Source organism: Amblyomma mixtum, chromosome 10, assembly GCF_055824585.1.
Source record: "Amblyomma mixtum isolate Tamu chromosome 10, ASM5582458v1, whole genome shotgun sequence".
NCBI classification, from domain to species: Eukaryota; Metazoa; Arthropoda; class Arachnida; order Ixodida; family Ixodidae; genus Amblyomma; species Amblyomma mixtum.
The window spans coordinates 74,633,713-74,640,090 of record NC_143021.1 but is presented as its reverse complement, the minus strand read 5'-3'; positions in this window follow the sequence as shown (position 1 = coordinate 74,640,090).

Below are 6,378 nucleotides of genomic sequence, written 5' to 3'. Positions count from 1 at the left end.
GAAGTTAGCACCTGTTCTGTCCTCCTTTGTGTCATCCTCATTCTGTTGTTCTATGTTCTACAAACAGAACCAACTCGCCCAGCTTTCCATTATTCTGTTACCACAACCACTTTTCTCAGAGGCAGAGTGAAGTCGCAGAATGCACCATCTTTGGCAAAAGTAAGCAGGCTGTCTTTACGGACTCTCATGGCTTATCTTATCCAGAGGGGGGTGATAGTGCTAGCTGAGGTTCCTGTCAGTCATGTAGGTTGTGCTCGCAGCCGACGAGGGCTGACGACCACAGCGTGACGATCCCCCACCAGCCTGCATTTTCTATGGTCACAGCTACCTGGTTACATTTGGTAGAGATGGTACTGTTTGTTAACACTGGCCAAATTAAGGTCTGTATTATAGGAAGTTCTAACCTAGTGTTCATTCTTTGTTCTTAAGATTTGCCAACCTAAGCTGTGTTTATTAGCTGCTTGTTACTTTGAAAATAGTAGTCATTAAAGACAAAATGTGCGGTAGAATTCTAAGCTAGTTTTCAACTTTCGAATTCTCTCGATTCACTCGCCATGAAGTTGCATTATAGTAAAAGGCTGTAGCAATGCCCCTTGAAAATTCCTGCGACTGCACTTCGTGAAGTCAGTTCTTTGCTGGTCACAACTGGCTCATCCCTTTCATGTGCTGCAGCACTGTTTTCATGGGTGTGGGAGGAACTGCCAAAACTGGAAAGCAGCGTGGCAAGTGCTGTTATGGTACAATAGTAGTGAAGCGTTGCTCTCTTCGCATGCCACCCAGGTGGCCAGTGCGAAGCTTGTGCCTGTACGAAGCATTGGCATTGTGGTCTGTATTCATTGTCAGGAGTATCCAGTAAAAACCAGAAAATGGTGGCTGTTGCAAAAGGGCCTCATTGTCTAATGCCACCAGCTCCTACATAAGATCGTGCTTCTGTTGCAGCATGGCTACACTCGATGGTTATGTACCGGAGCCGCAAGCACCACCACTGCCAGTTCTCGGTGGTCCCTGACTGGCCGGACGGTGTCTGTCTGTACCACACCAACCATGTCTGGTAAGTGTGGCTTCGTTTGTTGTGAAAGGATGAGAAGGAAATGCAGCCATTGTTCAAGCTTGCTGAAAGTGAAAGGCTGCTCCTTGTTCCTGGTTGTTCCTTGGAACAGTCTGGACCAGTCATGTTCTGTCTTGGACCTGACTTTCTTGTCAGTTAGGAGGCAGTCTGGCACAGGATTAAGCCCACATGTAGAGAACATCTCTGGGCGGCTGGCGCTACCTCGGGAAACAACACAATATCAGGGATCACTTGGTTGTGGATACTACTGGATAGCAGGCCAGAAAAATATAGAAACTTTGTGCACTCGTTCCATTAAGGCATCAGGCAGTTCAGAGACAATGCACAGGCGATACTTTCAGGTAATATTGTCACGAATATTACACAGCACACAGAGACACAAGAACTGCTCCAGTCTGCCGAGCGGTCACCAGCAAGAAGACGAACCACTTCTTCTTCCTCGTCACAAGCGAGATGGCGAAGCACTTCTTCTTCGTCCACTTCTGAGCTGTATCATTGCTCCCTCCCCTGCAGCATCGCCTCGATGCGGGCCGCTTTCACAGAGGGGAAAATGGGTTAGACACGGAAAGTGAGACACAGCTATCACGACACACAACCGGCGGCACTCAGCGTCAAGTACAATCAGCAGGACGGTCGTGGTACGGCTTCATACGAACGACGTGCACAACATCCGGATGCGGTGGTCTGCGCGAAGGGCGGCCTGGGGTTGCCGTTGAAACTTCGTACGTCACGTCGCTAATGCGGCGGAGAACTCGGTAAGGTCCGAAGTATCGGCGCAGTAATTTTTCGGACAACCCACGGCGACGAACTGGTGTCCAAACCCACACATGGTCGCCTGGTTCGTACGTAACAAATCGCCGTCCGAGATTGTAGCGGTCAGCGTCGGCGTGCTGTTGACGGTGTATTCGCTGCCTGGCCAGTTGACGTGCTTCTTCAGCCCGCTGAACGAAAGTGGCGACGTCAAGATCTGGCTCTAGGTCACACTGAGGGTCGACGGGCAACATGGCATCCAAAGAAGTAACAACTGGACGACCGAAAACAAGCTGGAAGGGCGTGAGCCGCGTTGTCTCTTGCAGGGCCGTATTGTAAGCGAACGTTACGTATGGGAGAATTTGGTCCCATGTTTTATGCTCCACATCCACATACATGGAGAGCATGTCGGCCAGGGTTCTGTTAAGGCGCTCTACCAAACCATTTGTCTGTGGGTGGTACGCTGTTGTACGCCTATGGCTGGTGTGGGTCAGATCTAGGACTGCCTGAGTCAAGCGGGCTGTGAAAGCAGCTCCACGGTCAGTAATTATAACCGCAGGAGCGCCATGACGCAGCACGATGTTGTGTACAAAAAACGTAGCCACTTCGACAGCAGTTCCGTTTGCAAGCGCCGTTGTCTCAGCGTACCGCGTCAAATAATCCGTCGCGACAGCAATCCAACGTTTTCCAGTGGATGACTTCGGGAAAGGGCCGAGTAGGTCCATTCCCACTTGTTGGAAAGGCGTCTTCGGAGGCGCTATGGGATGAAGAAATCCTGCGGGTTTGAAGGGAGGAGACTTACGGCGCTGGCAGTCGCGACAGGTTTTGACGTATGTCCGCACTGACGGAAGTAATCTTGGCCAGTAGTACCTCTGCCGAATCCTCGCTAAGGTACGACTGACCCCCAGGTGGCCGGCAGATGGTTCGTCGTGGCAAGCGCTCAAGATATCAGGTCGCAACTCGGACGGGACTACGAGCAGAAATGTTGCAGTGTTGCTCTCAAAGTTGCGCTTGTAGAGGACGCCGTTCTGCAGAGTGAAGGATTTGAGTCCACGAAGAAAAACACGAGGAACGCGGGGACCGTCGCAGCCTTCCAGGTACGCGATGAGCGGCGCTAACTCTGGGTCTTCCCTTTGAAGCTGCGCCATATCGGTTGCGCTAACAGCACCAAGGAAAGAGAAGTCTTCAGTGATTTCCGGGGAAGCAAGGTCCACTGGCGCGCGTGATAAACAATCCGCATCTTGGTGCTTCCGCCCCGACTTGTACACGACCGTTACGTCGTACTCCTGCAAACGGAGGCTCCACCTCGCCAACCGCCCAGATGGATCTTTGAGGCTGGCCAGCCAGCATAATGAGTGGTGATCACTGACAACGCGAAATGGTCTTCCGTATAGGTATGGGCGGAACTTACTGATGGCCCAGACTACCGCAAGACATTCTTTCTCAGTCGTTGAATAGTTGCATTCCGAGCGCGAAAGTGTACGGCTTGCGTATGCGATGACTCGTTCGGCGCCATCCTGCCACTGTACCAGGACCGCCCCAAGGCCTACGTTGCTAGCATCAGTGTGTATGTCAGTTGCTGCGGCGTCATCGAAATGGGCGAGTATCGGTGGACGTTGCAGGCGGTGGCGAAGCTCCACGAAAGCATCCTCTTGGTCGCTTCCCCACAAGAAGGGTGTGTCGTCTCTGGTCAGCGCTGTTAAGGGTTCAGCTATTTTGGAAAAATCTTGGACGAATCGTCGATACTAAGAGCACAGTCCCAAAAAACGTCGAAGGGTCTTTTTGTCAGTGGGACGCGGGAAACTGGAGACAGCAGCGGTCTTGTTGGGATCTGGGAGAACACCGCGCGCGCTGACAACATGGCCGAGGAAACGAAGCTCCTCAAAACCGAAATAGCATTTCTCGGGCTTGATCGTAAGTTGCGCACATTGGAGCGCCCGGAGCACTGTGCGCAGCCGCTCCAAGTGTTGCTCGAAGGTGGGCGAGAAAATGACGACATCGTCCAGGTATACGAGGCACGTCTGCCACTTGAGCCCAGACAAGACAGTGTCCATCATGCGTTGGAAAGTGGCCGGCGCTGAGCATAGTCCAAACGGGAGGACCTTAAATTCGTATAGACCATCAGGCGTCACAAAAGCAGTTTTCTCGCGGTCTCGCTCGTCCACCTCTATCTGCCAGTAGCCGCTTTTGAGATCCAAGGAGGAAAAGAACCTGGCATCACGTAGTCTGTCGAGTGCATCATCAATCCTGGGGAGCGGGTAAACGTCCTTTTTCGTCACGTTGTTCAGTTTGCGGTAATCGACACAAAATCTCAGGGTGCTGTCTTTCTTTTTCACGAGGACTACCGGTGACGCCCATGGACTTGTCGACGGTTGAATGACATCGTCGGCGAGCATTTCGTCCACTTGCCTTTTAATGGCTTCGCGTTCCGTCGAAGAAACGCGGTATGGGCGCTGGCATACGGGTGGTGTAGTCTCGTCGGTGATAATGCGATGCTTTGCGACAGGCGTACGACCGACCCTGGAGCTTGTGGCAAAACAACCCGCGAAGTCGGTTAGAAGCGCCGAGAGAAGAGCCTTCTGCTCAGGCGCCAAATCGGGATTGATTCTGACGGACTGAAGGACAGGGCATGGTGGGGCCTGGTCTTCAGGGCTTGTCTCCAGGGCGCACACTTGAGGCACCACAGCGAAGTCATGCAGGAAGGCGACAGCCGTGCCCTTGGCGAGGTGCTGCAACTCGTTGGCAAAATTTGTAAGGAGCACACTAGTGTGACGTTCCCGCCTGTCGGGGGTCAGTCACAATGCAACACAGTTGTTTGTTGCTATCTACGGGTTCTGCTGAAGCGAGGAGAAATGAGCCAACACACAACGCCTCCGAATCAACCTGATTTATTTACACTCTGCCTGAAGGTGAAACTGGGAGTTCCGCTCACCGCTGTCTTCCGCTCATCGCTGTCACCGCTGCCTCGCTCTCGGCTGCTCTGGCGGGGGTGGCGCTCAGCCTGGTGGCGGTCCCACGGTTCGGTGACTGTGACGGGTTGTGGCGTCAGGCTTCTTGGGCGTCTCGGCTGGCGGTACTCTGACGGGTTGTGGCGTCCGGCTTCTTGGGCGTCTCGGCTGGCGGTACTCTGACGGGTTGTGGCGTCCGGCTTCTTGGGCGTCTCGGCTGGCGGTCAGTTTGCAACGGATGCCCTCGGGTCCGGCCTCACCGACCCCAGACCAGCGCGATCTGCTTCCGTCCACCTCGCCCGTCTCTTCCCGTTCTCTCCTTTGTCTCATCTGTCCCCAACGCGTCTCTCTGAGGACTCCCTTTCTTTCCTTCGGTGTCCTCCTCGCCTCCTCTGCTGGGAGCCCTCTTGGTGCTAACTTGCCGGCCTCCCTCGCCACCTCGAGCCATTAGTAAGGCCGTTGCGTTTCAAGACACTGCTGGCCTGTGGGCCCGCGAGCTCCGGGAAACTCTCTTTGCCGCGAGCGTCCCGGCCTACCCTCTGCGCCGCAGGGTGCCGGCCTCTTCGCGAACGCGGGTCTCATGTTCAGCCGAAGACGCACTCCTCTCGAAGTTGACATATTTATGAGGGTCACGGCTGTCCTCTCTCTTCTCGCATCAGAACCCGGGGTGGTCTCTTCCAAGAACCGCGGCTTGGACACGCGACCACAGCATTCGAAAACTTGGCCGTCAACGGACAAAGAGATTCCTCCTCTAGCAGCGGAAGAGAGCAGCTGCTCGGGGAGCCAGTCTGTACTTTCCAAGGAACTGGGGCCCTCTTTTCTTTTTGGTTAACTTCCCTTAATAAAGACCCAACTCCTAGCCTTCTCCGAGCCCACAGCCCGTACCTCGCAACAAGGCCGTCTGCAGGCGTGCATGCGCGCCCACACAAACGCACAAACGTGCCTGTCTCTGCGCCAAAGGGGGGGGGGGGGGGGAGTTGGGGACGCGCTGCAAAACGGTCCGCAGGGATGCGTGTGGTCGCGCAGGGCTCCGCGCGCGGCCTCTCCTCTTTTGCCCGCTGGCTATTTCGCACGTCTTTGTGTTGCGCCCGCTGCATTCCACACAACCGCCTTCGCTGACGGAGCAGGGCGATAATTTTGAGAAAGACACAGTGTCTCTGGTGTTCGTCGATGGAGAGAGTTCTTTTGTGCCATGCCTAGGCCTCCCGTACACAGCCCTTCACAACCCCCTCTTCTTATAAAGAAATTTTCTATGAAAATTTTGTGATCACCGCACTTTCACAACCAACAGTACGTCGCAAAGTTCGCTACTCAATCTTATGGCAGCAGTCATATTTCGAGCACAACAAAGCTGCCAAACATCGTCGTCGCGCACAAGCACTGGTTTCACAACACGGCACAATGTGGGCGGACCCTCAGTCCCCCCAGGCAGAGGAGTAAATTTCACACGGCGGACAACTCCGCCCTCTATATGTAAAACACGCAACCGCAGAAATCATGAGCACAGTTCAATGGTCGTGGCAACTACCAGACTTCCCCTAAGTCACACTAAGATTAGGAGGTGGTCCATGCAATTCGCTCACCCTCGGTTTCTTTCTCCACTGGCAGTTT